The sequence below is a fragment of the Ailuropoda melanoleuca genome, chromosome 7 (assembly GCF_002007445.2).
Source record: "Ailuropoda melanoleuca isolate Jingjing chromosome 7, ASM200744v2, whole genome shotgun sequence".
Classification (NCBI taxonomy): Eukaryota; Metazoa; Chordata; class Mammalia; order Carnivora; family Ursidae; genus Ailuropoda; species Ailuropoda melanoleuca.
In genome coordinates, this window is record NC_048224.1 from 69,518,407 (window position 1) to 69,539,345 (window position 20,939).

At 38.8% G+C, this 20,939-nt stretch overlaps 1 protein-coding gene across 1 annotated transcript in view; it reads left to right on the plus strand.

Moving 5' to 3' along the window:
- The window catches only part of MTUS2 (microtubule associated scaffold protein 2), a 640,692-nt gene that overhangs the window by 68,457 nt on the left and 551,296 nt on the right, over positions 1-20,939 (plus strand). The window lies entirely within an intron of this gene.

Here is a 20,939-nt window from a genome sequence, read left to right on the forward strand (position 1 = left end):
GAGGTGAGTGCGGGGGCGCGGAGCCGGCGTTGGCGGCTCGGCGGCGGGCGTGGGCGGCCGAGGTGACGGTGCTGGCGAGCGCGCCGCAGGTGCGGGGGCGTCCCTGGCTGCGCCACCTCCGCTGCCTTCTCTTGGCAAGTTTGTCGGGCGCCCCCTTTGCGGACCTCCGTGGCGGGTCAGCGGAGTCCAGACCTGCGGGTAAATAGAAAACTCGAGCTGGAGGAGGAGGAGGAAGAGGAGGAGGAAGCGTGTGGGAACCTGGTCCGGGATGAGAGTCTCACTTAGGGCAGTGGTGGCTTCTTGGACATCTTTCTTGGCTCTTTCCCACCCAGGTAAGCGAATCCTCTTCTGCGCGGTCCGGCAGGGTCGGGCTGGGTTCCGAAAGCCTGCCTTTTGGAACCCGCTCGCAGGCAGGTGCACGGAGTTGGGGAGTGATTGCAGCCGGGCTCAGGGCAGCGCAGTATTTATTTGGCTCCTTGGTCTTCATAGCACTTATTCTTTCCTGCCCACATCACCTGCTTGGGCTGAGGTGTTGCAGCTCTTTTGGCGCCTTCGCTGCTGCCAGGTTAAACATCCTCTGTTTCAAGGGTGGTAGGTTAGTTGAGTCCAGTCCTTCCCCCCACCTCCAGCTTTGGATAATTTGTTCTGGTCTTCGTCTTAATTTAGTATGAATGTGTTATTTCCTTTGAGCTTTATGATGGGAAAGCAGTGAAGCGGTTTGCTACATCCATTTTTTTTCATTCTGAGCCTGTGCACAGAAGGAATTTCAGGCACACAAGTGATGTTACTACCATTCTATTTTAAATACAAACATGGAAAGAAGTACTCTTGGCAGGGTACCAGAGGCGCCTGTACTCTCTGTTATATAAGTGCTTTAAAAAATATTTGCTCATTGGTAAAGTTATAAAAGTGATTACCAGAGCATCTGAGGAGAAGGGTTGAAGAGAGTCAGAACTGTATCTTCAAACCAAACTTTACTTGAAGAGAAGCACGGTCTTAGCTTGAGGTACCCTTTAAGATAATACAGGGCCCTTTCTCTGAACTTATGAGACAGAACTGCAAAACATTAAAAAATAAAATAGATTCTGTGACGGCTATTAAGAAACTTGGTGAGAGTTTTTGACTACTGTTTGATAGAACTAAAAAAAAAAAATCCCACAGATACCCTTTATGGCTTTCAAACTATTGAATGATTTTTTTTATATCTGATGGAATTTAGTAATTACGAGCTGAGTTATTAAAGATTCCCCCTCAATAAAACCTCTACTTGTATTTATGGTTATTTTTTTTTCAGGTAAGAAGACAAAGTAGAAAATGTCAGAAATTCTGATGTCTAGGCACCCCCTCGTGTGCCCCCCACCTCAGTATTCCTTTCTGTTTTCAATTTATATATTATGGTTTGGGGGTAATGCTGAGGCATATGTAATGTTAAAAGCTCTCTTGGTGATTCTTTTGTGCAACCAGGGCTGAGACCTACCAGGTAGCACTGTTTCTTTTAATTTGTCACTTCGTAGCTGAACGTGTGGCTACAGGGGTGTAAGGTAAGTAAAAAAAAAAAGATAAGTGGTGAAAATTGGGGGAGAGAAAAATGGTATTGGAAAGATGTGTGGAGGAATTATAGCATGCACACTTTTGCGTTGTATCCGGAGATCTGCCTCGACGATTTTTTAAACCTGCAGAAATTGTTGTTGTTAATCGGGGACCCGCAATTCCATGTAAACTACATAGAGAAATCCTAAGTGGGACATTTCTTTGCGCTGAGATAAGAGTGAAGTTGAGGAGTGCTGTAGGGTATTCCTTCTGTGTGCATGAAAAGATAATCAAGTCTTATGAAAAAATCTAAGTAAAAACTCATTGTAGACTAGTAAATGAAGTGCAGAAAGCTTTTTATTGTTTTTAAGGTTGGAAATAGACCTGGCTGCTGACTTGGTGTTTTCTGTCTACCTTATGTAATTCCAAATATTCAGCTCTTATGGATGGTTTATGAAGGCTTATGTAAGAACTACGACTATGCTTTTCCTACTCTGGTAAACTCCCTGTTTTGGCTATTACATAATTGACACAGTACTAGATTGCTAGAGCCCAAACAGGGGAAGGATGCACAACCCCAGCTCGGCACATGTACTTTTATAATGAATTGCTGCTGCCAAATTAGTGGGAACGGCAGGGATGGAGGTTTGTGAAAGGGAGATAAGAATAGCGTCTAGAGGATTGATGTAATAGAACACTGTTATGCTTAGCGGTTTTCTAGAGATTTTAATGCTGCGGTATAAACCGCTGTAGTCTTTTATTTCTCCCAGCAGAGGCGGATTTACTGGGAAGCTAATGAATCTTAAGCTTCAGGGCCCCTCATGCAGGCTTCTCCTGAGCCCCCTGGGAAGGCCACCAGCCATGTATTCACATGGTCATACCTAATGTTATATTTGCATTTTGGATGCTTTTTAAATAAGGACGACGCTCTTCCCACCTCCCTACCTCCCATCGTACAAATGTAAGGCTCTGCAAACTCAGGATCTGTTCTGGCTCTCAATTATGTTTGAATGTTAAATTGACTTATAAAAATGCTTTTTCTTATTTTAACATCTACAGTCTTATAAAAAGACAAAAGCTGAAATCTGGCCAATGTTGTAACTGACCTGCTGAAAAAGAGCGAAGTGCTATAACCTAGGGCTGGGAGGAGCAACTCAGCTGGTTACCTGGAGAACTAACTCTTTGCCTTGTGATTTTGCACAAATGAGACTTTTTTGGATCCGGGTGTGAGTTGGAGGTGGAGAAAAGCTGAGACGGGGGTGGGGAAGGGAGGAAAGTGGGTTAAAGCCTTTCCACATCTCAGAGGCAAAGAAGAAGAAATTAACTACCAAAAGAGGCTTCATTAATAAAAAGTTAATAGGAACAGATAACATCAGCCCCATTAGGAGATCTTATTGTAAAGTCCTTAGGATCCGTCTCTAATATGAATTTTAAACAGTGAGCAAACTCAGGGCTGGAAAATATTCTGTGGGAAATAAGTGCATGTCGGGAGGGACTCGCCTGAACTGTTGACTTGCCCAGTTAGCAGCCTGATTGTGTCCATTGCCAGAATGTTTGAAAGGGACTTGTTGAGAAGAGGGGAGGATTGTCGCTTTTTCTCTGACATGATTTCTACTTCCTATCTGAATTCATCTTGATCCCTTTCCCACCAACCCTTATACCCCGTCCATCCATTCTCCACTCCCCCCACACAAAGACTCTCTCCTTGACCAAACTTTAGTGAGGCTTCTTCAAGGACTCCTGTTGACTTCAGTCTTGGCCTGTAAGAACTGCAGCTTTTAGCACACCCCCCCCCACCCCAATACACACACTAGGACACTTGAAAAACTCGAACGTGGGTTCTAGCAGCCTAAGGCATATCCCTGGGTTGACCCAGCCCCCCTTGAGTTCCTGTTTGGAAAAGTCCAAGGCTGCCAAAAGAATTTACCCTTTGTACCAGCCAACACTTGACTGTGGGCCCCTAACTTCCCTTTCATTGAGTATTTATTAGAAAAACACAATCATCATCCTTTCTCTGCCCCTTTGAGACGTAGATGTAATCTCCTACAATTCAGGAGTGTCTTTCTCAAAGACCGGAAAGCCGTTCCTTTGAACTGTAATCATTAGGGAGGATAGGGCCTCTGTCTCCCAGTCTCTGTGGGAGCCTAACCTTGACAAGTGCCAGTTAGCAGACACAGATGGCCTAATTGCCTTGAAACTGAGCAGCCAGCCTCCTTGACTCTGCTCTTATGTCCTGCTTGTTCCCTCTCCTTAATTCCCCTATTCTTCTTTTAAAATACCCAGTCACCTCTGCATGATGGAAGGTAAGCTCAGTTCTGTACTGAAGTCTCTTTCCCCCTTTACAGTCTATACTGAATAAAATCTGTCTTTAGCGCCCTTAGTGTCCAACTTTGTCTTTCTCTCACAGCATCCACCACATGCCCTAGTGTGTCTGTATGTGCCAGGTGCTGTTCTAGGCATTAGGTATTACAGCAGTGAACAGAGCAGACGAAAACGGTGCCCCTGAGGAACTTACAGTGTAACGGATAAATGTAAATAAATGTTCAGTATATCAGATAGGGATAGTGCTACAGAGAAAAGTAAATCATAGAAGGCATATAGGGCAGGAAATTTCTGTGTCAGGGAGGGTGGTCAGGGAAAGCATCTCAGAGGGGATGTTGAGTGGAGCCCTAGTGGAGATGGGAGAATGAGCCATATGGCCATCTGGGGAGGAGCATTTTGCTCATTGGGGAGCAGCTAGTGTAGGGCCCTCAGACCAAAGCTCCACTGGCACATGGGAGGAGCAGCAGGGAGGTCTGGTGCTGCAGGCAGTTGTGGGGGACCCTACTGCTGATGGCCGGTGCCTCCCCACAACGGCAGCCCACCTCTATCATTATGCTGCGGTGGTTTCTCGGGCCTACTCTTGGACACTCATCAGCAACCTAAGGCTGTGTCAGGCGAGTGGTAGTGTTGCTCTGGGGACCCTGAGTGGTGTGGTGGCTTGGATTGGTTGCAACTTAGGGCCTCTCGGGGACACGGAATCCAGTTGACGCCATTACATGAACTGGGAGTTGGAGGGAGGTTGTCTGTCTTCATTGATGGTTCCCATTGGCTTTTTGTAGGAAAGGGGGCCAGCAGGAAAGTTGCATTTCTGCCTAGGTTCCCTGCAGTCCCCTGGGAACAGATAGAACTGCGCTGAATAAGGATGTGGACAGTGGGAACCCCACTGCTCTTTCTTAGGGAATGTGGAAATGCTGAGAACCTAGAGCAGCTTCTGAGGTGGAACTGAGCTGGAGAGAACCCTGTGGCCTAGAGGCATCTGGTGTTAGGTTTTGAGGAGGAAAAATTGCTCTTTGGCTGATGAGGCTCCTGTATGCCCAGGTGGCTGCCCTATAGCTCGGAACCAGAACACACATTGTGTACACACAGTCATTAAAGGTAAGTCAGTCGTGTATGTGATTAGGGCTAAGCCAGTATTAATGACAGGCTGATATTGACTGACTTTGGGAACTTTGACACACCCTCAGAAATGAAAAGCCAACATGGTGTATTAGCTTCTATAAAGACCATAATGAGGGAAATAAATTTGTCCAGGAATAGGCTAATATTGAGATAGTGATTTTAAATGCTTTACAAAAGCACAGTGGAAAAAGCATGGAGTATAGAGCCATGGATTACAAGAAATGACAAAACAGCAGAAGCAAATAATGAACACTTAATAGGGATGTTAAATTTCCACACTTCACCAGACTATTGCTGCAGAGTACTAATCTAAAAACCTAATATGAACACTATCTCTGTTAAATGCTAGTATAGGAGAAGTAATCTCAAATCATCCAGAATTAATTATTTTATATTATGCTGTTTGAAATTACTCACTCACAGTAGCTTCTCAAGACTGGCAGTCTTTTTCTACAAATAATTGCCTTCTCAGGTTGGAAGTGTTGCCACATATTAAGCCAAACACGTTTTTTGTCCCTAATTTTTATATTTCTATCAGTTATTTTCTGGGGATGCCAATTTGAGAACTGAAATCATGTAAAAGAATTCTGTGGTTGAAATTGATATTTGTAAGCCTGATGCATTTTCTGTTAGTGTTGCATTAATATCTTGGGAAATGTGTGTGACAGATATACCAAACATTACTTATAAATTCTACAGATTCCAACAGGTATTACTTTACAAAAAAATCCATGTTGTTTTAGTTTAACTGGCAACTACTAATGAGCTTTATACTGAGTGAGCTAATACGCCTCTATTAGAAGATTTAAGAAGTTAGTTTAATATAACTACTTTGTTCTCTACCCCTAACCTTTACACTGAAAATTTTCTGCTAGATTTTGGGGTTATCATTTGACAACAGCCTTACATATTGTAAAGGAATATAAAAGTGAATTAAAGCTAATATCTCAGTTTGGAGAATTTTTTTTTTTTTTAAAGCAGAGATGTCTGAACATTACTTTTCTCTAAGTTGGAACTAGGGAGAGGCTAGTCAGACGCTTTCCTCAAGTGCAGAATTTAAAGGGGTATCAAAAAACTGAGCAGTAAGAAGATATTTTAATGCAATTAAAAAAGAAAAAATTAGTACAAAAAATCCATGATGAGCAAAATACCAGATTTTTAAAAATATAAGATCAGTGTTATTGATTTTTTTCTTTGGTGTCAGTCTCCAGTAGGGCATGGTACAGCACTGTTACTGATCATATATTAATTTAAAATTTTGATATTTTATTCATCATGTATTTTTATTTTTTAAAAAAATCTTTATCTTGGAAGCACATCTGGAATGTTAGAGTAAGGACCTTCTGTAAATCTCCAAAATAGCAGTGAGAACAAAATTTCACTGAGGCAAATACTGTCAAAATAAACTATTTTAGAAATCTGGAACTGAATCGAAGAGTTGCAGCAATTCCAGGAGCATTTATTCAAGAAAAAAGACTGACTTTCCGAACAGTGAACTTTGTGGCATTTGAACTTACTCCTATTATCTCTTCCTGGCACAGTAGCCTTGAAAACTAAAAACTAGTGGAGGGGACAGAACAGGTTCTGAACTCTTCAAAAGCCCTATTCTCAGAAAATTGTAATTACAGGACTTGTCTGGCAGCTATTGAAAACCTCCATTCTCAGAGCTTGTTTTTATTTTACCTGACTCAGAACTCATTCTCTGTGAACAACATTAGGGCATTTGTTAAAAACAATTAGCAGCAATTGTTTAACATTGCAGGTGCCTGAGGCAACTACACCAGTTGAGGTTGACAAGAGGTTGATTAAAAAACTTAAAAGGAATAATTGGGATAGGAGATATCCATGGGATTTTAAAAATGTTGACATATCTTTTGGAATCTAGAAGGCCCCTGTACATGTGTAGGTTTATACATATGCCCAAGAAAGACTCAAGAAAGCCCTAATCTGTCACTTCTGGCTGATGCTGAGGCTCTATACAAACAAGAACAAAAGGCTAAGGCAGAGTTGTAAACTGCGTATTAGAGCTCAGAAAGCCTGCAAGAATACATACACAGAACTGCTCGGCGAAGGCTGTGAAACATATTGGTTCAAAGCATTTAAAGAAATTTATCAGCTGACCACTAAAGCAAACTGAGCAGAGACTTAAGCAGCTGCATATGATAAACAGACTTTATAGAATTAGTACAGGAAATGGACAAATAGCATTATCATTAACAAAAACAAGCAGTAACAATAAACCTTTGGTGAAGAATGGAATCTGATTATCAGAGTTGCCATATTATTTAAAATCCAGTTTTCAACACATAACATGTACAACAAAACAAGAAAATGAAGTCCACACACAGGGAAAAAAGCCAAATGTGTCCCTGAGAAAGTCTGGATATTGGACTTTTTAGACAAACATTTTAAGTCAGTGAATATAAATGTATTCAAAGAGTGAAAGGAATTCATATCTAAAGAGTTAAAGAAAAGTATGAAAATGATGTCTTGCGAATATCAGTAAAGAGAGGACTTATTAAAAGAGAACAAAACAGAAATTCTGGGGTTGAAAAGTACAATGCCTGAAATGAAGAAAATGACTAGATGGGCTCAACAACAGACTGAAATTGGTAGAACTAAGAATTAGTGAACTTGAATGTAAATCCATTGAAATTATATGGGTTTTTGTTTCTTTTCTTTTTTTTTTTTTTTTTTGCTTAATGGAAGTCCCAGAAGGAGAAGAGAAAAAGAGACAGAATACTTGAAGAACAATGGCCAAAAACTTGCCAAATAAATTTAAAACATTAATCTGCATACCCAGGAATGTCAGTGTATTCCAAGTAGGATAAACACAGAGATCTACACTCAGACAATCAAGCTAGTCAAAAGCCAAAAAAGAAAGTAGCAAGAGAGAAGTGAATCACTGTGTACAAGGGATCCTCGATAAGATTAACAGCTAGCTTTTCATCTGAAATCATGGAGGCCAGAAGGTAGTAAGATGACATATTCAAAGTGCTGAAAGGCCAATCAAGAATTCTATATCCAGGGGTGCCTGGGTGGTTTCGTGTCTGCCCTAGGCTCAGGTCATGATCCCAGCGTTCTGAGATTGAGCCCCTCATCAGGCTCCCTGCTCAGCAGGAAGCCTGCCTTTCCTTCTCCCACTCCCCCTGCTTGTGTTTCCTTTCTCGCTGCCTCTCTCTCTGTCAAATAAATAAATAAAATCTTTAAAAAAAAATTCTATATGCAGCCAAACTATCCTTCAAAAAAAAATTAAGATATCTCAGAAAAACCAGATAATTTGTCACCAGCAGACTGCCCTACAAAAAATATGAAAGGGAATCTTTTTAGTTGTAACAAAAAGAAACTTCGACAATAACTCAAATTCACAGAAGAAATAAAAAGTATAAGTAAATGTAACTACATAGGTAAACACAAAAGATAGTATAAACCACTAAAAAGATAACTAAAAAATATATAATAAAAGAAACAACAGGGAGTTTAAAATGGTATACTAAAATAACTTAAAAGAAGGCAGTAATGGAGGAATAGAGGAACAAAAAGGCATAAGACATATAGAAAACATAATAAAATGGCAGATTAAAATTTTACCACTTATTATGTTAAGTGTAAATGGACTAAACACTCCAATAAGAAGGCTGAGATTGGCAGAATGAATTAAATAAGCATGATCTAATTATAGTCTCTCTATAACAGACCTGCTTTATATTTAAACACAAGTAGTTTGAAAGTAAAAGGATAGAATAAGCTATACCATGTAAACAGTAACCAAAAGAGAACTGGAGTGGCTATCCTAATATTGGAGAAATGGACTTTAAGTAAACTATTTTTATAAGAGGTAAAGTCATTACATATTGATAGAAAAGTCAGTTTATCAGGAAGACATTACAATTACAAAGATATGTGCAAATAACAACAGATTCCAAAATACATGAAGTAACTGACAGAATTGAAGGGAGAAATAGAAAATTCAACAATAGCAGATGGAGACATTAATATCCCATTTTGAATAATGGATGGAAACTAGGCAGAAATTCAACAAGGAGTAGAAGATTTGAACAACATTATAAACAAACTAGAACTAACAGACATCCAAAGAACACTACGTGTAACCATAGCAGAATACACATTGTTCTTAATTGCATATAGAAATTCTTCAGAATAGACTGTATTAGAATTAGAATTAGAATATGTATTAGGTGACAGAACAAGTTTCAATGAATTTAAAAGGATAGAAATCATACAAAGTGTTATCTGATCACAGTGGAATGATATTAGAAATCGATGGTAGAAGGAAATTCAGAAATTCACAAAATGTGGAAATTAACACTCTTAAATAGCCAGTGGGTCAAAGAAGAAATCATAAGGGAAGTTAGAACATACTTTGAGGTGAATGAAAAAAAACCCAACATACTAAAACTTAGGGGATGCACTAAATCGGTGCTTAGAGGGAAATTAATAGCTGTGAATGCCTATATTAACAAAAGAAAAAAAACAAAATGAAAAGACAACCTATAGAATGGGAAAAAATATTTACAAACCATATATTTGAGAAGGGGTTAATATCCAAAATATACAAAGAACTCATATAACTCAATAGAAAAAGCAAATAATTCAATTTTAAAAATCGGTGAAGGGGGGCGCCTGGGTGGCACAGTGGTTGAGCGTCTGCCTTTGGCTCAGGGCGTGATCCCGGCATTCTGGGATCGAGCCCCACATCGGGCTCTTCTGCTGTGAGCCTGCTTCTTCCTCTCCCACTCCCCCTGCTTGTGTTCCCTCTCTCGCTGGCTGTCTCTATCTCTGTCGAATAAATAAATAAAATCTTTAAAAAAAATAAATAAAAATCGGTGAAGGATCTGAATAAACATTTTGCTGAAGAAGATATATAAATGGCCAACAGACACATGAAAAGGTGCTTAGCATAACAAATCATTAGGGCAATGCAAATCAAAACCACAATGAAATATCACAAAAGTATGTTAGAATGGCTGACAAAAAAAAAATACAAGAATGTAGAGATAAGGGAACACATGTGCACTGTTGGTGGGAATGTATGTTGGTCTAGCCATTATGGAAAACAGTATGGAGGTTCCCTCCAAAATTAAAAATAGAACTACCATATGATCTAGCAATTCCACTTCTGGGAATATATCCAAAGGAAACAATTCCAAAGAAAATGAAAACACTATTTTGAAGAGATATCTGCAACCCAATGTTCATAGCATCATTATATATAGTATCTAAGACATGGAAACAACCTAAATGCCCATTAGTCAGGATAAATGGATAAAGAAGTTGTGACACACAGGAGTATTATTCAGCCTTAAAAAGAAGGACATCCTGCCATTTGCAATAACGTGGATGGACCTCGAGGATATTATGCTGCATGAAATAAGTCAGACAGAGAAAGACAAATACTGTATAATCTCACATATATGTGGAACCTAAAAACAAACAAAAAAACCATGAACAAAACCCGAAACTCATAGTAAAAGAGATTAGATTTGTGGTTATTGGCAGTGGGGTGGTGGTGGTGGGTGGGACTGGATGATGGTGAAAATGTACAAACTTGCAGTTATAAGTACTGCAGATGTACAATATGATGACTGTAGTTAACACTGCTGTATAATATGTGAAAATAGTTAAGAGAGTAAATCTTAAGAGTTCTTATCAGAAGGAAAAAAACCTTTGTATCTACATGAGATAATGGATGTTAACTTACTGTGATAATCAATTCACAATATATGTAAGTCAAGTTATTATGTTGTACACCTTAAATGTACACAATGCTATCTGTCAATTGTAACTTAAACTGGGGGAAAAAAACCAAAAGAGGAGAGATCGCAAATCAATAACTTGACCTTTCACCTTAAGGAAGTAGAAAAAGAAGAGCAAATGAAACCCCAAAACAGTAGAAGGGAGGAAATAATAAAGACTAGAGCAGAAGTAAATAAAATGGAGAATAGAAAATAGTAGGAAAAAAATCAATGAACCCAAAAATTAGTCCCTTGAAAAAAAATCAACAAAATTGACAAGCCATTATCTGGCTGACCAATAGAAAAAAAGAAGAGAATTACTGAAATCAGGAATAAAAAGAACATCACTATCCACCTTGGAGAAGTAAAAAGGATCATATTATGAATAATTTTATGTCAACAAATTATGATAACCTAGATGAAATGGACAAATTCCTATGAAGACATAGACTAGCAAACTACTCAAGAAGAAATAGAAACTTTGATCTATTATGAAAAAAATTCCCACAAGGCAAAGACCAGGCTCAAATGGCTCCACTGGTAAATTCTACCCAATGTGTAAAGAAGCCTTAACAACAGTATAGCACAATCTCTTATAGAAAATGGAAAGGAAGGGCCATTTCCCAACTCATTGTTTGAGGCCAGTGTAACTTTGGTAACAAAACCAGACAAAACAATCAGAAGAAGAGTACAGCTGACCCTGGAACAATGCAGGGGTGAAGGGCACCAGCCTCCCATGCAGTTGAAAATCCATAACTTTTGAGTCTCCCAAAACTTAACTACTAATAGCTTACCATTGACTAGCAGCCTTATAATAGTCAACTAACACATATTTTGTACATTATATGTATTATGTACATGTGTTATATACAATAAAGTGAGCTAGAGAAAAGAAAATGTTATGAAAATCATAAGTAAAATACATTTACAGTACTCTATTCATTGAAAAAAATTGTCTATAAGTGGACCCACACAGTTCAAACTCATGTTGTTCAAAGGTCAACCGTATAAACTGATATTTCTTACGAATATAGGTGCAAAAATCTGTAACAAAATACTAGCAAACTGAAGCCAGCAACATAGAGAAAGTTTTCTACACCATGACCACGTGGGGTTTATCTGAGGAATGCAAGATTGGCTTAACATATGAAAATCACTGTAATGCACCTTATTAATAGAATAAAGTACAAAAACTGCATAATCATCTCAATAGGCATAGGAAATCACCTGACATATTCCAACAGCACTTCATGATAAAAGCACTTGCAAAACTAGAAATAGAAGGAAACTTCCTTGAGCTGTTGAAGGGCATTTACCAAAACCCCGTAACTAACATAATACTTAATGGTGAAAGACTGAATGCAGTCCCCCTATGATAAGGAAAAGACGAAGATGCCTGATTTTTTCACATTCATTCTGTGTTGTATCAGAGGTACTAGCCAAGGCAATTTGGCAAGAAAAAGAAATAAAAGGCATTCCTTTCTAATCTGAAAAACTATCTCAGTTTGCAGATGACATGATCTTATATGTGGAAAATCATAAGGACTACACACACAGAACTAATAAGTTCAGCAAGGTTGCGGCATATAAGATCAACAAACAAAAATCAATTTATATATTTACAACAAATAATTTGAAAATGAAATAAAATTACATTTACAGTAGCATCAAAAATATAATACTTAGGAATAAATTTAACAAAAGGCATTCAAAGCTTGTACACCAAAAACTATAAAACATCACTGAAAGAAATTAAAAACCTGAATAAGTGGAAATACATCCCCTCTTCATGGATTGGAAGACAATATTATCAAGATGGCACTGCTCCCCAAATTGGTATGTAGATTCAGTGCAGTCCATATCTAAATTTCAGCTGCCTTTTGGGCAGAAACTGAGAAGCTGATCCTGAAATTTGTATGGAAATGCAAGGGACTCAGAAGAGCCAGAGCAATCCTGAAAAGGCAGAATAAAGTTGAAGGACGAGCATTTCCTGGTTTCAAATTTACCACAAAGCTACAGTGATGAAGATAGTATAGTACTGGCGTAAATAGAGTCTTATGGATCCATGTTATAGAATTGAGAGTCCAGAAATAAACTCTTACATTTATTTATTTATTTATTTTTAAAAAAGATTTTATTTTTATTTATTCGACAGAGATAGAGTCAGCCAGTGAGAGAGGGAACACACACAGGGGGAGTGGGAGAGGAAGAAGCAGGCTCATAGCAGAGGAGCCTGATGTGGGGCTCGATCCCACAACGCCGGGATCATGCCCTGAGCCGAAGGCAGGCGCTTAACCGCTGTGCCACCCAGGCGCCCCAACTCTTACATTTATGATCATTGATTATCAACAAGAGTGACAAGACAATTTAGTAGAACAGTCCTTTTAACAAATGGTGCTGGAATAACTAGACATCCACAGGCAAAAGAATGGAGTTGGTGGTTTGCACTATTTATAAAAATTAATCCAAAATGGATCATTGACCTAAAGGCAAGAACTAAAACAAACAAAAACTCTTAGAAGAAAACAGGAGTAAATCTTCACGATCCTGGATTAGGCAATGGTTTCTTAGATATGACCTCAAAAGCACAAGTGATGAAAGAAAAAAAATATGTAAATTGGGTTTCATAAAAATTAAAAACTTTTGTGCTTTAGAGAAAAGAAAACCCATAGAATGGGAGAAAAGTTTTGCAAATCATATATCACGAAAGGAACTTATATTTGAAATATAAATAAAATGTTTACAACTCAATATATAAAGATGAACAACTAAAAAATTGAGCAAAGGACTTGAGATGACATTTCTCCAAAGAAGTCATACTGATGGCCAAGGCATATGCAAAGGCAGTCAACATTATTGGTTATTAGGAAGATAGAAAACAAAAGCACAATGAGATACCACTACACACTCACTAACATGGCTAACATAAAAAAATGCAGGTAATAGCAAGTGTTGGTAAAGATATGGAGACATTGGTGCCCTATACATTGCGGGACCATAAAATAGTGCAGCCACTCTGGAAAACAGTTGCTAGTTTCTCAAATTATCTACATAGTTACAAGATGACCCAGAAATTCCATGCCTAAGTTTATACTCAAGATAATTGAAAATTTATATCCACATAGAAACATGTACACCAATGTACATGCCTAATAGCTCCAAACTGGAATCAATTCCAATACCCATAACTGATGAATGGATAAACAAAATGTGGTGTATTCATATACTAGAATGAATATTATTCATCCATAAAAAGGAATAAAATATTGATTCACAGTACAACATGGGTGAACTTTGAAAACGTTTTAACTGACAGAAGACAGACCCAAAAGGCCACATCCTGTGTGATTCCATTTATATCAAATGTCTAAATAAGCAAATTTATACAGAAAATAGATTAGTGGTTGCCAGTGGTGGACATAGGGAGGATGGTAGAGTATCTGCTAATTGGGGTGGGGTTTCTTTGGGGGTAATGAAAATGTTCTGGAATTTGATAATGACAATAGTTAAACAACATTATGAATAAATTAAAACTACTGAATTTTATGGCAGGTGAGTTACATGACAATGCTGTTATTTAAATATTATTTATCTTGATGCCTGAGTTTTTCTCTATTCCTGAGTTTTTCAGTTCCCTTTCAGTTTTGCACATGAGGGATGCCTGGGTAGCTCAGTCGGTTAAGCGTCTGCCTTTGGCTCAGGTCATGATCTCAGAGTCCTGGAATCAAGTCCCGTGTCAGGCTCCTTGCTTAGTGTGGAGTCTGCTTCTTCCTCTGAGCCCCACCCCCACTCGTGCACACACACTCTCTTTCTCTGACAAATAAATAAAATCTTAAAAATAAATAAATAAATGTGCCTGAGACAAGTGCTTTGCCTCCCCCTAGCTCTGGCCCTGCTTTTCTCTACTGGCCTTTGCCTCAGAATTCATAAGATAACTATATTGGAGGATTACAGCCCTTCGGAGTTACGTGTGGAGAACCAACAGTTGATGGTGGAGAAGGAGAGCTCCAGTGAGCTGACAGAACTCTGAAAACAATATTCTGTGAGTTTGTAATGTAGGAGCAAACTCTGTGTCTCCAGCAGGGCTGTGCTACGTGACACTGCAGTGCAGTCTGGGATGCCCGTGCTCTGTAATCGCTAGGAAAAGTTAGCATCATCTTAACAGATTTATTAGTAAGGAAGAGAAATTAGTAAGCAAGGAAGAGTGTACTCATAGAGTAGCACTGTTCAATGGAAATGTAATGTGAGCCACTTATGTATTGCATTTTTCCAGTAGCCACATTAACAAGACAAAAAGAAACATTAATTTAAACACATTTTATTTAACCAAATATATCCAAAATATTATCATTTAAACATGTTGAAATATTTTACATTCTTCTTGTCATACTGAATCTTCAAAGTCAAGTGTGTGTTTTAAACTTATATATAGCACATTCCGGTTCAGACTAGCCACATTCCAAGCTAGTCCAGTAGAAACACGTGGCTAAGTGGCTACTGTATTTATGGTTATGGAGTTTTTTTTATAAAATCAAGTTCAAGAGACACAGTGTGGTATACTGCTTTTGAGTTGGATCCAGGTTCAAATTCTGGTTTTGGCTCTAACACTGTATTTATTCTTAAAACATTTGCTGATACCTATTCTCAAAAGCTATATAGCCCATATCTATGAGCAGATATGTAATAGTGGAACTAGGTATTTACCCCAAAGATACAGATGTAGTGAAGAGAAGGGCCATCTGCACCCCAATGTTCATAGCAGCATTGTCCACAATAGCTAAATCGTGGAAGGAGCCGAGCCCTTCAACAGATGACTGGATTAAGAAGCTGTGGTCCGTATATACAATGGAATATTACTCAGCTATCAAAAAGAATGATTTCTCAACATTTGCTGCAACATGGACGGCACTGGAGGAGATAATGCTAAGTGAAATAAGTCAAGCAGAGAAAGACAATTATCATATGGTTTCTCTCATCTATGGAACATTAGAACTAGGAAGATCGGGGGGCGCCTGGGTGGCACAGCGGTTAAGCGTCTGCCTTCAGCTCAGGGCGTGATCCTGGTGTTGTAGGATTGAGCCCCACATCAGGCTCTTCCGCTATGAGCCTGCTTCTTCCTCTCCCACTCCCCCTGCTTGTGTTCCCTCTCTCGTTGGCTGTCTCTATCTCTGTTGAATAAATAAATAAAATCTTTAAAAAATAAAGAACTAGGAAGATCGGTAGGAGAAGAAAGGGATAANGGGGGGTAATCAGAAGGGGGAATGAAACATGAGAGACTATGGACTATGAGAAACAAACTGAGGGCCTCAGAGGGGAGGGGGGTGGGGGAATGGGATAGACCGGTGGGGTAGTAAGGAGGGCACGTATTGCATGGTGTACTGGGTGTTATACGCAACTAATGAATCATCGAACTTTACATCCAAAAAAAAAAAATTAAAATTAAAAAAAAAGATATGTAATAGTGGAGAGAAGTGAAGTCTTTATTGTTCTAACTACTATAGGGCCCATCAGAGGAAGTGGTCAGTTCTCCCTGGGTAGGGGCCAGTGGTGGTCAGGAAGGGCTTCAAAGAGGTGAAGGTTGAGCTCCATCCTGTAACATGAGGTAGATGAAGGGCAAAGGCAAAGTCAGGGAGGATTAAAATAGTACTGTCCAGGAAATTGCTTCAAAGGTTGATTCAGCCAGAGCATGGATATGAAGGGGGGGCTGAAGGAGCGGGGTGTGGTTGAAGTAGAGTCAGGGGACATGTTTTTGGAGGGTACCTGAGAAGGAGTTTAGGATACATTACATATTAGGCAGTGGGTGCCACTAAAGAATTATTATTTTTTTTTGTAACCAAAAAATGGTCAACTTTATCAGTAAATGAAATGGAAATAACGATATGCAATTTTCACCCGTCAAAATGGTAGAAGTTTTATAAAATTCTTTTTTTTTAAAGTTCTGTACTTCTTTTTTTTAAAAATTTTTTTTTATTATATTACATTAGTCACCATACAATACATCCCTGGTTTCCGATGTAAAGCTTGATGCTTCATTAGTTGCGTATAACACCCAGTGCACCATGCAATACGTGCCCTCCTTACTACCCATCACTGGTCCATCCCATTCCCCCACCCCGCTAAAGAACTCTTAAGGAAGTCATGAGTTGACATTTGTTCTTTGTCACTTGAGCATCTTGGGCTAGTCACTTGATCTTTCAGACTGCCCCTCAGTCACCTCTTTGCAAAACTGGGATACTGAGATCCCTTTAGAGAGTGGTGTGAAGATTAGGTAAGTGAACTAGCATACGTAATGTGTCTCAGGGTCTAGCCCAGGCTCTTGAATTGACACACAGCTTCTCTGGTAGTTTCCATCTGTTGCCCCAGCACTGGTACTTCAGTGTGGCCATGCTCCAGAGTACCCAGGGGAAGCTTTCAAAAAAAAAAATTTTTTTTTTGAAATTCAGGAATAAGCATCAGCATGGTGCTCTGGAATCCCTGTGTTTACCAGATTCCCTCGGTGATGACTGTGCAGGCACCTGTTTCGGTTTTGCACATGGGTGCCAGGGTTCACTTTCCCAGGCCTTTCGTTGTGATTGTTTTCATACTTAGAATAGGTGGAACGGATGGTATATCTTAGTTAACGTTAATGTTATTTCATGGGTTCTTCTGTGGTTTCGAATGTGGTTTTGATCAAGCATTCTCATTGCTGTGTAGTATTCCATTGTGCACTTTACGGTAATAAACACTTGGTTACATCAGTTATAAATTGAGCACAGTTGGTTTTCCAAGAATACTATTCTGACTCTAAGCCAAATTTATAAGCAGTTGTCTGCTGATAGAGATGCACACCAACTCCCTGACTTTATATCCTGTTGGTTGAAAATATTGTCTGTAGCTCAAAACCAAGATCAAATTGATGTAATTTCTGAATTTGAAAATTATGCTTTAAGGTTTTCTGTTTTTTGCTCACTCCGGAAATGAACCAATCTGTGTGGGGAAGATACGGCTGCTTGCAATTTCTCTGTTCATTTTGTCCTTTTATATGAATTCAAAAGATATTTATTAAGTAAATAAATTTATTAAGTAAATAAATTTAGCTTTCCCTCTCTTTTTAGAAATTATTATTCAAGTATAATTAATAGTGTTATATTAGTTTCAGGTGCACAATTTATTGATTCAACAATTTATACATTTCTCAGTACTCATCAAGATGAATGTACTCTTAATCTCCTTCATCTGTTTCACCCATCTGTCTACCTGCCTTCCCTCTGGCAACCACCCGTTTGTTCTCTGTATTTAAGAGTTAGGGTTTTTTTTTTTTTTGTCTCTTTTCTTAATTTTTTATTTGTCTTGTTTCTTAAATTCCACATGTGAATGAAATCATGTATTTCTTTCTCTGATTGACTTATTTCACTTAGCATTATACCCTCTAGTGCCATTCATGTTGTTGCAAATGGCAAGATTTTACTTTTTTTATGGCTGAGTAATCACTGGTGTGTGTGTGTGTGTGTGTGTGTGTGTGTGTGTGTGTACCACATATTCTTTACCCATTCATCTATCAGTGGACCCTTAGGTTGCTTCCATATCTTGGCTATTGTAAATAATGCTGCAGTAAATACAAGGGTGCATATGTCTTTTCAAATTAGTGTTCCCATTTTCTTTGGGTAAATATCCAGTAATAGAGTTACTGGATCATACAGTAATTCTCTTTAAAAATTTTTGGGAACCTCCATACTGTTATCCGCAGTGGCTGCACCAGTTTGCATTCCCACCAACAGTGCATGAGGGTTCTTTTTTCTCCACATCCTCACCAACACTCGTTTCTTGTTTTTTTGATTTTAGCCATTCTGACATGTGTGAGGGGATCTCATTGTGGCTTTGTTTTGCACTTCCCTGATGAGTAAGCATCTTTACATGTCTCTTAGCCATCTCTATGTCTTCTTTGGAAAAATGTCTATTCATGTCTTCTGCCCATTTTTTAATTGGATTATTATTACTTTTTTTTTTGGTGTTGAGTTATAAACATAGTCTTTTTATATAGGACTCTAAGACATTAGGTAACACCTGCTCCCCTTGTTTTTTATGTCACCTTCCCTTTTTTTTTTTGCCTGCTGATGTTCTGCAGACGCTGTTCTGATCTCAGTGATAATTACCGGTGGCCTAGGGCTCCTCCGTATGAGGTTTACCAGTTGGTTCTTATGCAGCCTCTGGCTCTTCGCAGAGTGGCTTTGCTTAGTTATTACCTGGTAGCTTCCACACGTGTATTATAGTCTTCGCGTATCTTAGCTCTAGCTCCTTAACTATGTTCCCACTCTTATTCCATCACTATATTAACATCATGTCATTTTCTAACTCTCTTTCACAATGGGCAGTGCAATTTCAACTGGTCTATTAATTCCAGGCTATTATATTTGCAGTAGCTCTTTATCTTTGGCCATACCTATTATGATAATAATGATTTCCATTCTCTGTTACTATTAGTGCTATCATTTAGCCATTGCCATCATTAACACATATACCTTCAACATTATAGTGATGCATAATATTCCTGTTTTAAAGGGAAAGTTGGTACTAGAACAGTGAAGAGTGCCTCTGAAGGCAGGATTTACTCTCCATGCATTTCCTCTCCTGGTCTTACGTGTTTTGAAATTCTGATTGGATATAAACAAAACAATAGGTTACACCTAGCATGTCGTCTGGGACTCTGGAGTCAGAATGCAGATTTTAACACTACGTCTTTTCTTCAGATCATTAATGTTCAAAAATAGGGAATGTGAAATAGATAAATGATAGTAAAAAGATATCAAAAAGTTTATTTTGCAGTTGGCTGCTTGTTCTTGCAACAAAGCAAAACAAAACAAAGCAGCTTAATGTAGGCTGCTCATTTAACAGGTCTTCTGGTAGGAGGGAAAATCATTTAAACTGTTTCTACTCCAACTCAGAAGAAAATAGGTAAATGTAAAGAGTGTAAATTTTTGTGTCTAGGATATTCACATGGCCTCTCTTCTGTTAGTTTGTAGTTCCAGTAGTGTTGTGTATGCCTGCATTACGTCCATAGTGGTGGGGGTGGCTGTAATGGCGGTGTACTGGTGGTAGTGTTCACAGCAGTGGTGGGGTGGCATGGGAGTGCTGGCTGTGGTAGCTCCTAAGATAGATGGGTTACTGAATATGTTAGACAGAAGTAAACTTTCGCTTCTTTCCATCCGGACTTGGACCTGTTTAATTTTCCCAGTGTTGCATGATGCCCACCACCATGTAAGTACCGCATTAGTGAGTGGGCAGCCCTTCTGCTTTCCTCCCCCTGCCTCTTGCTCCTCACTTACTCTGACATGCTTTCCCTTTGGCCTTCCCTTCTTAGAGATCTGTATTCTTACCATCACCTTTTGCCTTCCAGCCCTCAGCGTTCTCTCTGCCACATTTGTACTCTGGGAAAAGACTCTTAATGTTGCAAGAAGGAAGCTGAGAGGGAGTTGGCAGTAAATAGACTGGGTTTGGAAAAAACAATCTAGGAGATACACTCAGGCCCTTCCAAATGCTGGAGGCAATTCACTTGTTATCTTTCAGGTACCATGGATGTTAGGTTGTAATGGAAACTGTTAATGCCCAAACCACCGATGCTGCTTAGGAAAATGGCATGTGCTAAGCAATAGGTAGTTTTGAAGATTTAGTTGTTTTCCAGTCCTATCATTTTTTTTTTTTGGCTTGGAAAAATGATGAAATTATCAGGTTTTAAGGTAAACGATGGTTGGATATCACCAATTTTATATGACTCAGCCTAAAAATAGCAGGCATTCTGTGACATCTACTGCAGTAGCATCTGGGAGGAAAATTTGTGTTTTTTCTACCATCTAAAACTAATCTTGCTGGACAAGCTGGAGAGGAAAGTAATGTTTGCTGGTTTTTTTTGAAATACAGTTTTAATATAGATTTAATTAATATTACTATTGTTAATGTGGGACTCATGGGGCGCCTGTGTGGCTAAATCGGTTGGGTATCTGACTCTTGGTCTCGGCTTGGGTCTTGATCTCAGGCTTGTGAGTTCGAGTCCTGCAGTGGGCTCTGTGCTGGGCATGGAGCCACTTAAAAAAGTATTGTTAGACGCATAGTTCTCTAGCTCTCTATTTTTTTCTGAATAAGAAGAAAATAAGAAGCATAACAGTATAAATTTGGTGTCATTTAAGAAAATTAGGACCTACCAAACACACATAATTATTCATGCATCAGAGGTATTCT